The sequence below is a fragment of the Pituophis catenifer genome, unplaced genomic scaffold (genome assembly GCF_029215685.1).
Source record: "Pituophis catenifer annectens isolate HBS135680 unplaced genomic scaffold, rPitCat1.0.hap2 SCAF_11, whole genome shotgun sequence".
Classification (NCBI taxonomy): Eukaryota; Metazoa; Chordata; class Lepidosauria; order Squamata; family Colubridae; genus Pituophis; species Pituophis catenifer.
The window spans coordinates 22,984,851-23,005,914 of NW_027256891.1; the positions used below are offsets into that span (position 1 = coordinate 22,984,851).

Genomic DNA, 21,064 nt, shown 5'->3' on the forward strand with positions numbered 1-21,064 from the left:
TTTTTGGAATCTCTTCTTGAAGCTGCGTGGTAATTGTTTTAGGCTGGCTGACCACAACTATATATAGAATTCCAGATGCAGTCACTTTGCAGATGTACATAAAAGCATCACAATACATTTTCATTATATAAGTGTTTATGGCCAAAATAATGCACGTTTTATTTCCTTTAAAAACGATGGTTTCTATCTTCCTTTTTCCCTACTTCTCAGCGAACAAACTCTCATTATCTTCAGCAGCCTTCAGAGTTTAATATTTGTGCAAAACTGAACCATATACACTTAAGGCTGAAATACTATCACATGACCATGAGACACTGCAACCTCGATCATTGAAGGTCATTGTGAGTTAATGGCTGTGGAATGAGGACTACCTGTATGAGTAGTCCTTGACTTACAACAGTTCATTTAGAGACCAAAGTTACAACAGTACTGAAAAAGGTGACTTTTGATAGTTTTCCACAGTTACCACCTTTGCAGCCTCCCCATGATTATATGATCAAAATTCAGATACTTGGCAACTGGTTCATACTTATGACTGTTGCTATGTCCCAAAGTCACCTTTTGCAACCTTCTGACAAGCAATGTCAATGGGGAAGTCAGACTCACTTAACAACCATATTACTAACTTTAACAACTACAATGATTCACTTAAAAACTGTGGCAAGAAAGGTCATAAGATGGGGGCAAAACTCACTTAACAAATGTCTCACTTAACAACAGAAATGTTGGGCTCAATTGCGGTCGTAATCTAGGACTACCTGTCTGTTCCCCTTCGTTGGTAGTAGAAGCAAAACAGAGGTTCTTTCATTTGAGTACCTGGACTAGCTAAGCAGGTTACAGCTGTTGAACTAATTTTATGTCAACCATGACCTGAATGACCGAGAATCTCCTTAGACTTCCAATTTTATAATAATGTGAGGACATTATTGAGAAACACATGTTTCTCATGAGGAAGCACAGCAAACACAGCAGATTGCAAAGAAATGCACCAAAGGTTTGCTTGGTCTATAACGATTCAGCATGCATAGCTGTCCTGCATCAAATCTCAATATAATAATGTCAGGCAGGTTTTAAAGCTCCAATTTCTACATAAAATATTCCCCCTCGATAAAGATGACCTTCAAATTGCATAAACCTCCAAATTGCCATTTATTAAACAAAGACTTAAAACTCCCATTCACCTATCTGTAAATATACGCGATCCACTTTAAACCCGATTCAAGTGAAACTAAAACCTAGATTTTTCATTTGTGGCTAAAGTTCAAGAATTGCTTGGAGGTAAGAAACGCTGCATTTCAAACTGCCACTAAGGGATGCTAAAACATAATAATCAGCTTATTTTAAAAAAAAAAAGAAAAGAAAATGTATCATGCTGAAAGATCACTTGGTGGAGCTCTAATCCAAAACTCAGTTAAAACAGGTCACCCAGAGGTTGATCAAGTCACTTCTTGACAGGAAATACCGCCAATAGAGAGCCACGTTGTAGTAGATGTGTGTTTGGCAATTGTCTAAACAACGTTCCTCAAATACGCAACACCTTAATTGAACCGGCTGGAATTTTTAGGAACGTAACTTATTCCTGCCCAAAAGCCATTTTAAAAATAAAAGTGGGGATGAATGGATATTTGCTTGCGACAGAGGTTGCAGGGGTTTTTTAATAAAAAAAAATAAAGATTGCATATTTTAATAGTTCGCATTTGTATATTGGTGACGTTAATTCGTTTATCTAAATCTTAAATGTAGTTTTTTTAAAACAACAACTAAAAGAATGGAAGGGCAACATTAAGTTTACAGACCACTGTTCCATTTTTCCAAAGTAGTTTACATTTCCCATTTGTGCTGATATTTTCAAATGATCAGTCTCAAAATTCAAAAGATTTAAATATTTGTATTTTAATGATACAAATAGCACATTTGCATCAATTTAACACTGAGACAATTGAAACTCTTTTCTCAGTGTTAAAGCAGTTGCCCTCTGAATAATTCAAGACCATCACTGGGAATATGGATGCTTGATGTTGCTTCACTGCATGTTGCTAAATTCCAAGTCACAGCAATTCCAGGGAGCATGGCCAGTAAGGGAATACAGGGAGCTGTGTTTATTATGGCTCAATCGCACACAGTGGTCAGAATATATAGGACTGCAACTTATCACTTCCTTCAGCTGTATGTGCACAACTACCGAAGAAAATTGGCCTTTTTCACTAATTGCCTGCTTATGTATACTGCTCAAGAGTTCTCAATTCACTAAGTCCCCAATCCCCGATCTGTGGACCAGCACTGGGCTGCAGCATGCCAGAAACTGGGCTGCGCAAACAAGCGAAGCCCCATCTGTGGGATGCTAAACCACGCCCCCTCCGGTCCGTGGAAAAAAATCTCTCTCCATGGAACCGATCCCTTGGTGCCCGAAAGATTTGGGGGCCGCTGCACTAAGGATATCCCTGTGCTCCAAGATGGATAATTACCCAGAAGGATTTCACAAATGTACGGATGTAGCACCGTCATCTATTGATGAAATCGGAGCTCATCACATAATATTCTTGGTTAACCTGCAGTGGCTTTCGCATGAATTCCAGTCTGTAAAGATAAATTCAGAGCCGTTCCTATATTCTTGGTTACCAGAAAACTGGTTTTCCTTTTCTCTTTGTCTAGCAGGAGTGTTTTGGGAGCTGCTGGTAGGCCTTCCTTCCTCGGATTTACTTGCTTAAAATTCCATTTACCGTATTTTTCAGAGTATAAGACGTACCTTTTTCCCCCCTAAAAGAGGGTGAAAATTTGGGTGGTCTTATACACCAAATGTAGCCCCGCCCAGCCTCTGATACGGAGGTTTCAGAAGCTGAAAAATGCCTCTTAAAGAGAGGTTTCAGAGGCTGAAAAAAGCCTCTTAAAGAGAGGTTTCAGAAGCTGGAAAAAAAAAAACCCCTCTGAAACAGAGGTTTCAGAGGCTGAAAAAAAAGCAAGGCGCAGAGCTCACAACCAACAAACCTGTTGCTAAATTTCACCTCTGGGAACAGCTGACTGAGGGTATTCCAGGAGGCCGATCCACCCGCAATCAGCTTTTTTCCTATTTTCCTCCCCAAAAACTAAGGTGCATCTTATACTCCGGTGCGTCTTATAGTCTGAAAAATACGGTACATTCCGCCCTGAAACTTGTGCTCATGTATCATAAGGGTGTTGTTAAAAACAAGAATGTGTTTTGGGTTAGCTATGGGTAATAGGGATGCACTTATAATTCTACACGATGATTAATGCTGTTGACAATCAAAGGGTGGAAGTTCACGTGGGAGTTATTTACACAAAGTAGTTGACTGGGATGTTCCATGCTTTACCCACAAGGCAGCTTATGAGTAGTTCTGCCCTCCCTTCTACCAGAGTGGGGAGGGGGCAGTTAACAAGATTAAATTTCCATTTTATCTTAATTATCTACAAGATTCCTTATCATAATCTCACCACATTGAAGAGGGAAGAATCCTAAATAAGTGAGAACCCAAGCAGGGTTTTATGCTTTTTATAACTGATGGTTGCCTCAAGATCCAAAGCTATTAGGAATTTTGAAGAAGCGGGCTATAATTTAACAAAGCTAAATTAAGGCAAGTTTTTGAAACTCTACCATTTTATTATGAACAGTATCTAGTTTTAGACTGTAATCATACAATTGTGAACAACAATTAACTGAAAAGTATTTGGGGATTCTAATTGTCATTTCATGCTTCACATTTTATATTAACTAAACAGCTTATACAGCGAACTACAGATTATACGTAAGTAAAGTATTAATTGTATTTAATAATCAGGTTTTAGAAAAACCAGGAAAATTATACATTGCTTTATACAGGCAACACTCATACCAGATTTCACAGACCATGTCTTAAAACAATTGCTGAGATCCACAAATTGCATAGTGCAAATGAATAGCCTTTCTTCGGGTTCACAAAATACACATTTTGTAAGCACATTCCCCAGCAACGTTAACACAACTGATGTGCCTTTCTTTTGTCATTGTGAAGATTAACCCACTTTGGTACTCTAAAAACCACAACCCTTATTTCTAGCAAGTATTTTTCCCAGGCTGGAAAAAGTTATCGCAATGCCACCATTGCTAAGAAGGATGTCCTTTGGAATGTGTCTTTATGAGCAAATGAGAAAGCAAAAGGAAAGCAAGGAGGTTTGAGAAAATGACCCCCTTTGATCACAGACGTTTCCTTAGATGTTTAATATGGCTTTTATCTCACAAACAGGGAAAAAAAATGTAGGTTAACAAATGCCAAGTGATTTTTACAGCAAATTAATTCCAACTAGTTCTGTTGTTAATTCCTGGAAGAAAACCAGTTATAACTTGAATGTTACTCTAGAGTGTGGCAAAACAGCCCAAATATTTCTAAAGACTGTCAACACTGTTTTGTTTAGTCTTCTGAGTTATAATCTGTGAAATTTCTTTTTTATAATGACGCTAGGCAGCCACTTAATTTTTTTATAGTTTTTTGATACTTTGGATAATGATTTGTGGTGATTGCTTGGTGATTTTATAAAAAGATTTGTGGTATATATGTGCATACACAGATATGTATGTATATGAATATATAAAACATATCAATATATGTATTTAAGATACATACAGTATATGAAATTATATTATCATGAATATGTGGTATATAAATAAATGTAAAAAATAATAAATACTTGTCTGGAGAAAAGGAATGCCAACATCTGAGCAGACTGCTTTTACAAGCACATAAAGTGATCAAATGAGCAGAAAGAAAAATATGGATGGTTATGTTGTATATAGTTGTATATACTATCAATTCTATTGGTAATAACTGAAAGTTGCAGAATCATTTTGAAAAGTTACAAATACATACTAAATCAATACTTTTTGCTATTGCTCCAAGCTAAGTAAACTGGAAAGTTCATATATTATTTCAAAGAGTATTATCTCCAGCTACATGCGTTCTAATCAACCAATACCATGTAACGTTAATATATAATCTGATAGTTTCACTAAAATTATTATTCCTAGCATGTTAAAATTTGGATCAAAACGTTGTTTACCTTGATCGGGCCACAATGCATGAAATCGTCAGATTATAACACAGTTAGTACTACTCAGTCAACCAGGAATAAAGGTTTTTCCTAATTCACCAAACTTTAAGTTAACCAAGTAGACTTACACTCAAAAATTATATCTTTACCCCTTAACACAGCTACCTTGCTTAGGTTCCCAGGAAGCCTACAATGCCTTTCACCAGTCTGATTATAAAATAAACTGATGGGCCACACTTCCCATTTTTTTCTAGTCTACTTTTAGATGTCAGTGAATATTCTCACTGCTTGCTGGGCTAACTTTACTCATGCTGGTCTCCCACCACAGGTTTTTTTTTTTTAAGCTATAATGACTGTGTCCTTCTTTTAATTATGATTAATTTTAGGCATCAAATGATTTTATAGATTTAAACCCTATCCCTTAAACAGTACTTATTTTGGTCTAAGATCACATTGCAATTTAAATTAACTGTGCATGTTCTTTTAGGGTTATGTGAAATTTATCAACCGTATGCCTACCAGTGAATACTAAAAAAATTATGCACTAAGATTAATGAGGGGCATGATTACCTGATCAACAGATTTTGAATTTTGAACAGGACAGAATTTAGGCTTCTCAAGTTGCTCATTGTGTGATTGTTGACTACTTTTTATTTTTGAAAGTTTCTTGAACAGTTGCTTGCTTTATTTTAAAGATATTTCATATTTGGACTGGGATTCAGGACAGGCAAGTTCATGTTACTTTTTAATTATACAACTAAATGTCCACCCCAATGTGGGATGGAGATTTGGGGGAATAATAGTACCTTGTTCTTATAACTGCACTAACCCAAAAGTCCTGGAATGCCCTGAATTTTATATACTACCCCTACATTCCAGAGAGAATAGGCAATATTTTAGTACATGTGACGATATGAAATTTAACACCATGTATATTTTAATTATTAACTTGAATCATATAAAGGCAATGATTAACTAATACTTAATGATCAAACAGGATTCAAAACAAAATTCTATGAATAATCATTTCATGCTAATTCTGAAGCTCATCACAAACAGCCAATGATTCTAATGCCTATATTTCATAACCAACTTAATTTCAACTAAATTCATGTAATTTCAACATCCATTGATTTTATCAATCATCATCTACTGGTCTTTTGTATACTGCCTTTCCAAACTTTCTGTTTAGTGATGATTTAGAAGAAGTGATTTATTACAAGACAGCATCTCCCTGGTATTCATTTATGTAGCCCAGGTTTTTTTCAAGTTTCCAAAAAACCATAAAAATTTATGTTTTTTAAAGAATCCAACTATTAAAGTTGCTGCAATTTTTAAAGTAATACTATTGCTTTTTCAGACTGCACAGAAAACTGAAAAATATTCTTTTCAATAATGACAACTGAGCAGAAACAAACAGAATCATAGAAGGATTGTTTGGAGTTCCTCATACTATTCCTTTCTCCAAGAGTAAGTTGTTTCTCCTCCCTTAATCCTGCATTTCTTTATCAAGGCATTTCTGTATTCTTGTACATACAGGAGTAGAACTATCACATTATCTGTGGAGATTCTCAATCATCCAGGTCTTGGATGTCCCAAAGGTCCTTTTTCAAGAAGCAACGGGACTTTATGGTTTTTCTTTGAAGACATTTCGCTTCTCATCCAAGAAGCTCGAGCTGAAGAAGCTTCTTGGATGAGAAGCGAAACATCTTCAAAGAAAAACCAGAAATCCCAGTTGCCTCTTGAAAAAGGACCTTTGGGACATATCACATTATCCTATCCTTTAGTAATACTTGCAAATAGAAGCTGATACGGTAGGAAAACCACCATTATATCAGAACCCTTATGTCCCATTATGTATCAGGATCAAGCCCACAATGGCTCCAAAATTTGAGATCTCTTGCTATAACCATGACAATGTTCTGATGATGCAACATACAATGGTTAGCTTGCTTTTCTTTATTTATCTCAACTTTTATGGAAAGGTTTATTCTTTAAATCAGCCCTCCAAGTATTTTGAACTACGTTCATTCCTCAGCCACGATGGGAGAATGGCCAATAGTTAAGTCAAAGAGTAATCCAAAATGTTAGAAGGCGGATCGGCTATCTATCCCTATTCTAATCAGAGCACATGCAAATAGAGAAAGCACCATCATTTTTATAGCAAGTCAGGCCACACCTTCATCTACCGTAATTCAACAGAGTCAACTTTGACTGGCAACAGCTTTCTTGATTTTTTGGTGATGTTTATGACTGAACCTTGGAGTATCAGCCTGCAAGGTACATGTCCTGTCACTGTTTCCTGATAAATGCCATGGCATTTAATATAAAGCCAACTTATATAGAAGGAAACCACCGACCCATCTAGGATGGTATTTTTCACCAGAAATGGCTTTCTAGAGTAATTAATACCAGTTTTTCAAAGTTTTACCTACATCTGTCAAGGGCTGATCCTAGGAACATTTGTCCAAAGCATTTTTCCTGAATTATGGCCCTTCCTCATGTTGCCACCTACGAGTTTCTGCCTCATGCAGTCTTGCCTTACTCCATGGACCATTAATAAGCAATTAATTGCTTCTAGCCATGGCAGCTGTATACTGTTGAACTAAATAGGTGTTTGAATGTAAAAAAAAAAAAGAATTGTGTAACACTGTTCTCTAAAGAATTAAGGAATTGTAGACATTATGCTTTTTAGACATTAAGTATAATTTCACTGAATAGTAAACGAAGAATATTAAGCTTTATTTGAGATATGTTTAAACTAGATAATTCTTTTCAAATCAGTGTTTTAAAGCTAACCTATAAAAATGAAAGCTGTAGTTTCAACTCTAGTAATTAATTAAAGCAATTCTCATAAAAATATTAGTGGAGATCAACATTTCTAACATGTTTACCCATTGGTTAAACCTAGTTGTTTTATCAATAGTCTTGCTTCATTCATCCAAACATTAATATTACAGGATTTCAGTTAGCAATATATAATGCCTGCTTGTGTGGAAAATGCAGTATGTCATGTCAATTAAAGGAGTGCACAAAAATACATCTTCTAGTGATTATGATTTTAAAAAGATATGACATTGTCTTTAGTTCCATGATATTGGTCTACTTGTGGGAACATTAACTTTCATATCTACAATTAGTAAAGCTATATTATTACTCTTGGTATATATCATTAATAACTAATTATTTTGCCTTGGAGTTTCCCAGAGGGGCTTTGCATTTTATATATTATCCAAATCAGAAATACTAATTCAAATCTTGAGCAGAATTACATATATAGAACATACAAAATTTGTTAAAATTCTAATGTAATATTTTCTACATATTTATGTTGGAGTAGTATCCACAGCAATTTTCCAAATAGAGAAATATAAAGCTTATTCCAAACTGCAACAATTTTGTTTATAAGTTTCACAATGTACTTTTATGGAATAAAAAAGTAGCAAAAATCAAAAGGGTTCGTGTTTATAGAAACCAAAGAAAAGCACTTTTTTTGCATTTTTTTTCTTAAAACAGTCCAAAACATCTATATATCAATATGCCACCTTCAAAAACAACTGATCTACTCTGCGGCAGGAATCTCTTCTAAATTTCAAACTATTTTTCTTTTCCACAACTTTTTAGATTTAATGTATTAGAGTGGAGACCCTCTGGGTTTTATTGTTAAGTTGCTCAGGGCGCCTTTCAGGCTAAAGGATTGGACAGGAAATGAACATACAAGAGACACATAAATAGATACTTACGATTATTACTAGCCCTTTGCATTTGCTAGAGGAAGGGAGTCAATGGTACCCAGCAAGACAATAAAAAAACTGCATGGGCTCTGGGAATGAAAGGACTGATTTCCATTTCCTGTGGGATTTTCTTAACCCTCTGAAAGGCACCAGCCTGTACGAGTCATACATCACTAGCCAACTAACACATGTTTTGCCTTGAACAAACTGCTTGCCAATGGAAACTGGCAAGTTTTGCAGAAAGCAAAATATCGCCAAATATTCCAGATGTATGTAGGTAAAATAGTTTGCAGGTTATATAAAATGCTGGAGCTCCGTACATTTAATTTTATGTACATTCTGGATCTAAGCTAATGTTGTTATGCTGAATTCTAAGTTACCTAATTATCTCCTCGGGCTGGAGTTTTAAACAAAGGCTTCCTGAAGGTAATATGATTTTTAACATACTGTACATAGAATTACACGGTGATTAGATAAAATACTTCAGAAATAAACAACCAAGGAGAATAAGGTCAGGTTTTTTTTTTTATTTCTGTATATACTATACTACATACCACCCCAAAATTAAATTCTATACAAAGTCAACACTAAAATACATAATCATAGTGACCTGAGTGCCCACCTGTATGGAATCTAAAGATACACAACAGGATTTCAATATACATATAATTTTTTTAGTATGTATACAATATGCATGTAAACTAAAAGAAATAGATTAAAAATAATCCAAAATCATCAGGTTAAATGCAGAGTTTTAAGACTCACAATGGGGTGGTGGTGTTTAATCAGAGATACATTCAAGATACTCTTATTGGTTCAGTCTTCTAAGGCCAACTCTCATTCTCATCTCTATCAAACAATATGTAACTATCAATTCAGTTTTTCTGAGAGCAGAATATTAGGTCAATGGTGGAGTAAAATCCTGCTGAGCCCAAAGACATTATCAGGGTTAAGTTTGGGGAAGGGAGACTGCAAATATGGATGAGCCGAATAACTCACTGATCTAGCTGACTCACCTAATCATCTTCCAATGGATCTGAAAAGCAGGCGTTATAAGTTTAAGGTTCCATGCTAGATAGAGCCTTCAATTGGAAGACTGCAAGCTCTGGCCACCATAAGACCATGGAAATATGTTTATATTCCATACTGTATTGTTCCCAATACCCAGGGGCTGCTAAGTATTCAAAGATAGGCTGCTGGCTAATACTACTTTACTTTACAAAAGATGGAAGATGACTTCCGTTGCATACAAAAAGATACCACCTGATATAAATATCACCACCTTGCTCTAAAAAGACAATCTGTTACGCTTTGTTTCATTAGTTGTGCACAAATAATGGTTTACCCAAGCCTGAAATGTTAGGAGTTAAAAAAGCAATTTACTTGCAAGACCCCTCAGCCAGGGATGTCAAACTCAAGGCCCAGGGGTTAGATTTGGCCCTCAGGGTGTTTAGATCTGGCCCGCAGGGCCGCCCTGGAAACAGCGAAGGTCTGACCCACGGTGCCTCTGCCAGCAAAAAGGGAGCTTGGGAAGGTCATGTGTGGGCCTCCTGAGCTCCGTTTTCGCTAGCATAGGATTGAAGGAGGCTGTCGCAGCTGAAAACGGCGCTCGGGAGCCCGTTTTTGTTGGCAGAGCCCTCAGGCCACCACCTGTGCCCTGACATGAGTGATGTCGATATGGCCACAGCGAATCCAGCTCCCCAAGGTCTAACACAACCCTGATGTGGCCCTCAATGAAATCAAGTGTGACACTTAGCTGGTGCCATCGCTGACTATTGGGGGCAAATCATTGGCCCCCACAGAAAGGGCTCGCAACTTGGGCGTCCTCCTGGATTCACGGCTGTCTTTAGAAGAGCACTTGACGGCTGTGACCGGGAGGATTTTTCATCAGGTTCGCCTGATCCGCCACTTGCGTCCATTTCTAGATCGGGACTCCCTATGCCCAGTCACTCATGCCCTCGTCACCTCTCGTCTGGACTATTGTAACACTCTCTACATGGGGCTCCTCTTGAGGAGCACTCAGAGGCTCCAACTGGCTCAGAGTGCGGCTGCGCGGGTGGTTATGGGAGCGACGTGGCGTTCCCATGTAACACCTCTCCTGTGCGAGCTGCACTGGCTCCTAGTGGTCTTCCGGGTGCGCTTCAAGGTTTTGGTTATCAACTTTAGAGCGCTCCATGGCTTAGGACCTGGTTATCTACGGGACAGCCTGCTACCACCAATAGCCTCCCACTGGCCAGTACGCTCCCATAGAGAAGGGCTCCTCCGGGTGCCGTCAGCCAAACAATGTTGACTGGCGGCCCCTAGGGGGAGAGCCTTCTCCGTGGGGGCACCTACGATCTGGAACGAGCTCCCCCCCGGAGATACGGAGGATCCTGGATCTGCGCATCTTCTGTCGCGTGCTCAAGACTTTCTTATTTCATCAAGCTGGCCTGGCCTAAATCTTTTCCCCTTTTAAATGTAAATTTTAATTTGTTTTTAAATTATTGGGTATTTTAAATTTGTCTCAGCCAAATTATTTAATTCGTTTTTATTCTATTTTAAATTTTTGTATTTATGTGTTTTATTCTGTTCACCGCCCTGAGTCCTTCGGGAGTAGGGCGGTATATAAATCCAATAAAAATAAACAAAACAAAACAAACACCCCCACTTAAGCATAAAGAAGCAGCAACAATGCCTACATCAAGAGCTGGAGTTAGGTTAGAACTACAATGACCGCAGAATAAAAAAAATATGTTTCTTTGACTTGACATTTGACTAGGGAAACCCTTAGTCTCTGCAGATTGGCATATAGCAATATAAACAAAACAAATGGGGAAACTTTCAAAATTGTGGAAGCAGCAGCAAAGTGAACCAAACTCACTCCCATAAAAGCTAACAGGTGGTCTATGAATTGGGATGTAACAGAGGGAATCATCAGTGTGTTCTCTTATCTGAATTTCCAAACAATAAAAAGTTAAGATGTGATTAGGTAATCAGTCATATAACCAGGAAAGTAACCAGTGTTGGTTCAAGAACTTTAAGGTAAATCTATGGTTTATCCATTCTTTCTCCAACTAACAATGCTCACTAACTTCTTCACTAAAAAAGAAATTAAACTAAGGATTTCTAGCAAGGGCAAATACTGTCTATAAATCTACCAAAGAATTCTTTAGAGGCCCAAAGTGCTGCCATGAAGGCTAAGGTCATAATAAAATTGTTCAAGCAGGTCTAAGTGAACATAATAAATCAAAGCAAAATAAACTATTTGGCTATGGATTAAAAAAAAAAACCAATCCTTGACTCCAATAATAATTCTAAGCTTCAGTAATCCATTCCTGTAAGCAAGCTAGTAAATTTTTAAAAAGATTATAAAACATCGTGTTTATCAAACTGTGATAAATATGTGGATACTTCAATTGTGATGGAGTTGATTAGCAGTGTAACAGAGGGCTCATTTCTGCTCAAGTCTGTACTTAAATGGCTGAGTAGCTACATCACTTTAGCAAGTGACCCAATCCTAATATGGTGAAACGATATGGCATAATAAATTTATAACCAGGAGGATCTGACTTGGAACTATGATAGAACTTACAATATATTAAGTGCTTATCTGTACAAGGGACAATAGGAATGCTTTTCAACACAGAACATTATGAATCTGTGGAATGAAATATGCTTTCTAAAAAAAATTGAATAATAGTTTCAGAAAACGTGAAGTGAATGTGCTTAGTAAAGAGCAACTGTCAAATATACATTATCTATTCTAGGCTATTATATCTCACACGCACATGAAATGCTTATCATCTGCAAACAGTCCATATTCTGAAGACTACTACATTGGCACTTTAGGTTTTTTTTTTTAAAAAAAAAAGCCCAGTGAATCAGGAACCTATTCACTTGCCTGTATAACTGTTAATGGGGTCAAATCTTACTTTCCAAAGGTAAATTATTTAAATGATAATTTGAATGACCTAGAATACATGAGAGTGTCAATAATAGCAAGATATATAAGATTGTAAAATAGGGAAATGGTCTGGGGAAATACAAAAGGATACCACCACCTTTAATTTTTTTCCCTTTGTTTCTTAGCACACAAAGAACATGTCAGGTATGGATTTGAATGTGCAAGAACTAAGTGTACAATGTTTTGCTACAACCTCCTCTCCCCCCCCCATGTATAATATGAGCAGAAAAGTTGCACTTGCAATTTCTATTTAAAAGGAAAACGAGAGAAAATCAATTGTTTTCACACTGTTATTGTTAGAGCTGTCTTTGAAACATGAAATTAAGCCTATTGTATGCTGAACTTAACAACTTGTACATAAAGTCAATAACATTTTGAGGGATTATATATGAACTACAAATGACTGCAACTTCAAATAGATTGAAATATGAGTGTGAGAATATCACTTCCAGAAACAGACTCACAACACAGAATTCTCTTGAGAAAAATATTTTTTTCAGAACAAGCATATCCCAAAATTATATCCATGTCAAAAGTGTCAAAAGAAAATAACTGACCCGATATATTTTCTTATGAATGATACATTCTTAAAACAAACCTACCTCTAAGCCATTACACATTTGTATTTTTCATAACCAATCTACTTCACTAAATCTGAATCATTCTGCTAAAACGTAAATGATTCAATAGCTCATGTTGTCATTTTGATATCAGACTATGTAGTTCTGTGTTCGTAACCTTATCACCTGGGATTTTGCAATAAAGACTGGGATAGCCTTCCCACAGATGTTTGGAAGAGAAAACACTATTTTAAAAAAAGAGTAAAAAAAAAAAAATAAGAATATAAAACCAGTTCTATTAACCAGCACAGTTAAGTCTTACACTTGAAAAACAAAATTCCAGTCACACCTACATCAGCATGTGATTCTGCCATGAATTTACATTGGAAAAATTAAACTAAATTATGATTTGTCATTATTTCCCATCAAAACTACCACATATACTAGGATATGCAAAGCAACAGATTCATCAGGGTAACTGAAATTTAACCTCCCATATTTTTCAAGAAGTTAATTAACTGGCTGCATTTCTTTACTGGAAAAAAGAAACCAACAAACATAACTTCCAAATCATAACTGGTTTCTACATCTTGTTTAAAAAAAATGGACAGCAACAAGTGGTGCTACAGTTGAATGTTTTGGGGGCAAACTAAAGTACTGTACTTGGGATTTGTTACTGTATACTTATGCATCAATGTTCTAAGTAAAGTTTAATTTATACCACTAAGGATATTCACACAAATTTTCACAAGAATGTCTTCTTCCAGTATCCACGAAAATGTGTTGGAGAGAGAAAAGTACATCATTGAATATTTTAATCCTAATTGGTTATTTGAAGGCTAGGAAAAACTAGGCATGCTACTTCTGCCAGGAAAAAAAAAAAAATCAGCCTACTGCCACCTTAAATGCCACTCTGGTATGGTGGCTCAAATCCACAGCTGTAATAAATGGTAGAATCCTTAATGCTTCACCCATCAGCCATTTTTCTTACTCACAGAATTGAAACAGTTTCCTGGAAGTCTGTATATGCCGTGTTTCTCCAAAAATAAGACCCTGTCTTATATTCTTTGAACCCTGAAATAAGCACTTGGCCTTATTGCCATGTGCTCAAAAGCCCGATTGGGCTTATTATCAGGAGATGTCTTATTTTGGGGGAAACAGGGTATTCCAACATTAACAAATGTTTTGTAAGCTTTCAAGCATTCTTGTTACATAATGGAAAACACAGCCTTGTTCTTGAGGGGATACAGCGCCTTTCCTTTACAAGGTATTTGTAATTTTAGAGGCATCTAGAGGATGGCAAAAAAATAGTAACAAAAAAAAAAAAAAGGCAGGCACAGCTTAAATTGGAAAGGAGGACATACTGGAGACCTGGCATCTTCAGTAAAAGTTCCGCTCTAAAAGCCTCAGAATGAACTTTATGGGGTACCCTCCATCACGCAGCTTCTTAAACCAAGTGTCATTCCCCCCCCCCAAAGAATTACACCTTAACATCTGCTCGTTTGCCAATCCTCCCCCCCCCAAAAAAAAGGTTTTTGCAACAAGACTTTCCAAGCGCACCTTCAAAGCAGGGCCCGACGGGTGCGGATCCTAAGCCCCCCTCCTCAAGTGCATTGCAACACCACTGTCCCCTTCCCCATAAACCAGGCGATGCATGCCTGCTACCAGCGAGATAAAAGGGGTGGGGGGAGGGAGGAGAGAAAGCCAGGCGGCTGCCGAGCAAAGGCCCCAGCATCCAGGAGAGCCTGTGACGCACTTCGGTAACCTGATTCCCCACCCTCCCCGCGGGGCTGGCAAAAAGAGAGAGAGAGAGAGATTTGGGGGGGGGGGAAGAGAAGGAGAGGCTCTTTCCAACAAGGAAATGCGAGGCTCGGCCGGCCGGCTGGCCGGCCATCTGCACAAAACCCAGTCAGAACCTGCAAAAGGGAGCGGGACCCCGAGCTAGCCAGGCCTCTCGGGGAGAAGAAGAAGGAAACAAACACGGGGTGTGGCAGCCCGAGGCGCCTCCTCCTTTTCGCCCTGCCTCCCCCCCCCTCCGCCACCCCCACGACTCAGGGACAGGAACCGCCGAATAAGGACTGCGGCCGCGGCGTGGAGAGCCTCGGACCTCTCGGACAGCCGCGGGGACTCTTTTTAGGCCGGCTGACCCAGCCAAGGCCTTTGATCCCCTCTCGTCCTGAAAGGGAGATCAACTGGGGAGTTTGGGAAATGGGGGTGTGTGGGGGGGAATCTAAGCCTGCCCTGGCGGCCTTTTGGGGAGCTCAAGTACAAGGCCCCTTTCTCAACCCCGCTGCTCACCCCAAAAAGAAACCCCACCGGACAATTCTTGCTAAATCCGATATCCCCCCCCGCTTTTCTTGCCCCCCCCGCTTATTTTTATTTCCCACCACTCCAAATGTCCAAAAAGCCCCCCCACTCTCGTGCCACCTTTAAAGAAGGGAGAGGAAACTTGCCGGGGGGGGGTTTAAAAAAAGCTCCACCAGTTCAACTCCTACCTGGATGAGAGCTGGCTTTGGACTGCGCGCAGGAGGGGAGGGGGGGCGGCGAGTTAGATCTCAACTAAAACTGCCGCCAAAATAAAAAAAAGGGGGGGGGGAAGAGTCCCAAGGCTGGAAACAGCTTGACGCTTCCGCCCCCCTCCCCCTAGTCCTCCCCCCCCCGCAGCGACCCAGCGGGGCATCCCTCATCAAAAAGACATCAAAAAGCCCCCGGGGAAAGGGCCGCTTCCCCCCCCTCCCCGACTAGGTAAACTGGCCACCATAAAGAGACCAAGGGGAAGGGGGGGAGGCGACGTGTCCAAAGCGCCGCTTGAAACCCGGCAGAAGTCGCGCAACTGCTCCGACAACCCTCCCGCTTTGGGAGAGGGGAGGAGGGAAAGGGACGGGGGAGGGCGTTGAGTTTCCCCAAGGATTGGGGTGGGGGGTTAATAGGGGGCAGAGGGGGATAAAGGGGTTAAAGGGAAGGGAAGCCTTATCATGCCTCCCTCTTCCGAAAGTCAGCAAGGAAGGGACTTCAGCCCAGCACTCCTTTGCTGGAAGGCCTCACCTGGTGGGGCGGAAAGAAGCAAGCGCTTCTTCCCAGGAAAGGGAGTACAGACATTGCCAGGCCTCTTGGGGAAGGGAGCAGCAGGCAGGCAAAATTACTCTTCCCCCTCCCCACCCCCAAAATAACACTCCCCCCCTCCTTTGGAGGCTGTCATGGATCCCGAGAGATCCCGGTTCGCTTCCGAGGAAGAAAGGAAGGAAAAATAGATGAGTTAGGGAGGGAGGGAAAACACAATTGAGAGAGAGAGAGAGAGAGAGAGAGAGAGAGAGAGAGAGAGAGGAAGGAAGGAAAGAAAAATAAAAATGTGGGAAGGAAGGGGGGAGGAAAAATAGATGAGTTAGAGAAGGAGGGAGGGGAAAAAACAACTTAGAGATGAAGGAAGGAAAATAAACAAGAGGGGAAGGCAAAGGAAGGAAGGAAGAAGTGAGAAGGAAGGGGGAAGGAAGGAAAATAAATGAGAGAGGAAGGAAAATAAGAAAGGAAAGAAGGAAGAGAAGGAAAAGGGGAAGGAAAAAGAGGAAGGAAGGAAAAGAAGGAAAAAGGGGGAAGGAAGGAAAATAAACGGGAAGGCAAAGGAAGGGAGGAAGAAGTAATTAGGAAAGGGGAAGGAAAGTAAATGAGAGAGGAAGGAAAAGGGGGGGAAAGGAAGGAAAATAAACAAGAGGGGAAGGCAAAGGAAGGAAAATAAAAGAAGGAAAAGGGGGGAGGGAAAACAAACAAGAGGGGAAGGCAAAGGAAGGAAGGAAGAAGTGAGAAGGAAGGAAGGAAAATAAAAGAGGAAGGAAAGGAAGGAAAAAGGGGGGAAGGAAGGAAACTAAACAAGAGGGGAAGGCAAAGGAAGGGAGGAAGGAAGAAGTGAGAAGGAAGGAAGGAAAACAAATGAGAGGAAGGAAGAAGGAAGGAAAATAAACGAGTGGGAAGGAAAATAGATAAGGAAGAGCGGGAGGGAAGGAGAGAGAGAAGCAAGGAAGGAACGAGCAAAACAAGAGTTGAGCGACCGAGGGGACGAATCCCCCTCCTCTTTCCCCGCCGCTTTCTCACGACTCACCTCGACCCTCCCCCGACCCGCCTCCGCGCGTGGGGATGCCCGGCACGCGTCTCTCTCTCTCCCCCCCCCCCCACTGTTCCCACGACCAGAGCAAAGGGGTCCGCATTTCTCTCTCTCGGGTCGCGTGCCGGGCAAGAGAGCGAATCTACCCCGTTTTCCTTTTCCCTTAACTCCCCCAAAGTGTGTTTTTTGGGGAGGGGAGGGGAGAAGAGGAAAAAAGAAGGGAAGCGTCTCCATTTTCTCTGCCAGCAACAGCGGCGGCGGGGCCTCGGCCTTTCCCGGCAGGCGGGGCCGGAGGGAAGGAAGGGGCGAGAGAGAGAGAGAAAAGTGAGGAAACGAGATCGTCCTTCGGGGCTCCGGCTTTAGGGAATTTCTCCCCCCCCCCAAAAAAAAAAACCCACACAGCTCGGCCTGGAGAGGAGACGGAAGGGGTGTGGGGGGGGGGGTTGTCGAAGGAAGCGCTTTTCTCTCGGCCTGCTCGGCCCCGCGTCCTCCATCTTGCCTGCCTCAGCTCGGCCTCCCTCCCTCTCTCCTTTTCCTTCCTCAGGCCCGGAGGGAACCGCGCCGAAAGTAGCCCGTCCCCGCGGGGAAGCGAGGGGGGGGGGAGGGAGGAAGGGAAGACTTCCAGAAGCTTCGACGCCACGGTCCGACTTACCGTGAAGGGAAGGAAGGAGGGAGGGAGGGAGGCCTGGCCGACCGGGCCTGCCTGGGGCTCCTCCGCGCGCCTTTTTTTTTTTTTTCTTTTCTCCCCCGCCCGCCCTTCCGCGCCTCAGTCGTCGTCGTCGTCGTCGACCTTCCGGCCTTGCTTTCTTTCCCCCACAAGACGCGCGTCCTCTCCCGCTCGCTCGGTTTCCCTTCGTCGTCGATTTACCTCAGACGCGCTTCTCCAAGGCCTGTGAGGGAGGCCCCGCTCGGCGGGAAATAATCCAACAGGCCGCCGTAGGAGGAGGAGGAGGAGGAAGAGGAGGGCCGAAGCGAGGCCTACTGAGGGAAAAGACGGAGGGGCGGGAGTGGGGGGGTCGTCTGGTCTCTTCCCGGTTTGAGCGCGGCGACCGGGGGGGGCAGCGAGGATTTCAATTCGGCGGCGGCGGCGGCGCTGGGGATTGTTTGGGGTGTTCGCAGCTCGGCGGCTGGCGAGGGAATGGAGGGCGCAGGCGCCACCTGGCGGCCACCGAGCTCGCCACGTTCGGACGGGCCTAGAGCGGCACCTGCTGGGAGGACTCAGGAATGCAGGAGTGGGGGGGGAGGGAGGGAGAAAGAGAAGAGTGCGCGCCTGCGCGCGCTCCCTCGCTCGCTCAGCCGTCCGGGCTTGGCGGAGAAAACGGGGTAAACAAGGTGCCGCGCATGCGCTGTCTCTCTTTTTTCTCTCTCTTCCCTTGACGATCGAATCGCCACGCCTTCCTTTCCCCCGCCCGTGACGTCATCGCCCCTAAAGGCCCCGCCCATGCCTGTTCTGCCTTGGAGCGCGCAGGAAGTGCTGAGCGGCACGTAGCGCCCCAGGTGGGGGAGGGGGAAAGAGGGGGGGGCTTGCCCCCTTATTTTCTAGTGGGGGGGCCAAAAAAAAAAGGAAGGGGGCATTTTTTGGAGCTCTGAAAAGGGCTGAAACTGGAATCAAGCTGCTTGCAATCAAAAGCCTCTCCAATCTTGGAGTTTGGTGGGGCTTCCAATTCCCAAGAATCCCCCAGCCAGCTTTGCTTATGACCTTTTTTTTTGGCCATAGTTGTTAAGCGAAGCATTGCAGTCACTAAATGAATCATGCAGCGGTTAAATGAATCCGGCTTCCCCCCTCCTATCCCCCACTGACTTTGCTTATTGCAAGGTTGCATATGGTGATCATGTGACCCTGGGACAGTGCAACTGGCATAAGTACATGCCAGTTTCCAAGCACCTGAATTTTGATCATGTGACACCGGAGAGGCTGTACTAGTCCTATGTGTGTGAAAACGGGTCAGAAGTTGTTTTTTTTTTTTCAGTGCCATTGTCATTTTGAAGGCAAACTAAACAAATGGTTTTAATTCGAGGACTACCTATATTGGAGTGGGGTTTGCTCTCCAAGCTTGTTTCAATTTAATTTCTGAACGTTTCCTTACCAGACTAGGTAACATCATCAGTAGGGTTTTCTTGTCTTATTCTCCTTAGCTTATAAATGTCTTGTGTTGCCAGTGTGATCAGTTGGTTGTTTGATTGCTTGATCTAATGACCAGTGGACAAGGGGCGTGGTGGCTCAGTGGCTAGGACGCTGAGCTTGTCGATCGAAAGGTCGGCAGTTCAGCGGTTCGAATCCCCAGTGCCGCGTAATGGGGTGAGTTCCCGTTACTTGTCCCAGCTTCTGCCAACCTAGCAGTTCGAAAGCATGTCAAAAATGCAAGTAGAAAAATAGGGACCACCTTTGGTGGGAAGGTAACAGCGTTCCGTGCGCCTTTGGCATTGAGTCATGCCGGCCACATGACCACGGAGACGTCTTCGGACAGTGCTGGCTCTTCGGCTTTGAAACGGAGGTGAGCACCGCCCCCTAGAGTCTGGAATGACTAGCACGTATGTGCGAGGGGAACATTTACCTTTACCTAATGACCAAGAATCTGGCAGATACCAAAAGTTTGCCTTTTTGCCTGCTATTAATCCGGTAGTTTATGTTGTCTTCCAATGCAGCTGTTCCTCTCTGATTTTTTTTTTTCAAGCAGCTCTTCTTCTTTTTTTTTTTGACCACAGCAAGCTTCATTTCATTTATTCAGTTTCATTTTCATTTATTTTTTTTAGTCCTGTGTGTTGTAAAACACAATATTTGTAGTTTCTGGGCTTTGTTCTGTTTTTCTCGATTTAAAAAAAAAAAAATCAAAGAAAGGAAAGAAAAAAGCTAGTGGCAGATATGCAGGTATCAGTCCCCTTTTTTCCGTTTCCGTTTCAACTTTTGGACGGTCACTAAACGAACTGTTCTAAGTCGAGGACAACCTGCACTGAAACTTTTAGCACAATCTTCCCACTTTTTCCCGTCCCATTTTACCTTCATCGCAAGGTTTTTTTTATTCCGCTGCGGGAAGAGTTAGGACAGCTCTTGCAATGGAATTTTCAGCAAAGGCATTTTCGGGCCGAATGGCCGCACTCTTAAAAAGGAAGCGTACACATTAGATCTACTACGGGCTTCCGAGCTCTCAAACTCTGCAATTATACTTTGACCTGAAATGATTCAGAGCTAGTGAAAAGCAATGTTGCCCGTTGAGCCCACCCCCACCCCCTTCCCCGAATCGGGTAATGCAGCGTAATTTGATCTCCAGCTGCATTTGTGTGTGTGTGTGGTTGTTTGTTGTGTTTTTTTTTTTTTTTGGTCATTTAAATAATGAGTCAAGGCCTTTTATTTCGGGCCGATTAATCCACTCGCAGCCGTCATGAAATGACACTTTCCAACATCCCGTAAGTGAGCGGAATGCCAGAATGTAGACACCTCATTGCCGATGCGATCAGCAATTCCACCTGCCACACACACACCGGCGTTAATGGAGCTTTGTCATGCTTTTCACAACAACCTGTTAGGGTAGCAAGCAGGATACGTGCATTGCCTCTACAATGCTGTTCATAACCGATTATGAGGGATAACAGAGTTGGAAGGGGCCTCGGAAGTCTTCTAGTCCAACCTCTTGCTCATGCTATACCATTCCAGACAAGTGGTTGTCCAGTCTCTTCTTAAAAGCTTCCAATT

General features: G+C 41.8%; 1 protein-coding gene across 4 annotated transcripts in view; it reads right to left on the minus strand.

The window, feature by feature from the left end:
• The window catches only part of STAG2 (STAG2 cohesin complex component), a 50,064-nt gene extending 31,590 nt beyond the window's left edge, over positions 1-18,474 (minus strand). For 2 of the 4 annotated variants that reach the window (XM_070952040.1, XM_070952037.1), the window contains exon 1: positions 18,026-18,474. The gene's annotated coding sequence lies outside the window, so the exon portion shown is untranslated. Of the gene's footprint in view, positions 1-14,837; positions 14,857-18,025 lie in introns of those variants that run through there. The other 2 variants (XM_070952038.1, XM_070952039.1) reach the window with 2 other exon arrangements.
• Between the last annotated feature and the right edge of the window lie 2,590 nt (positions 18,475-21,064).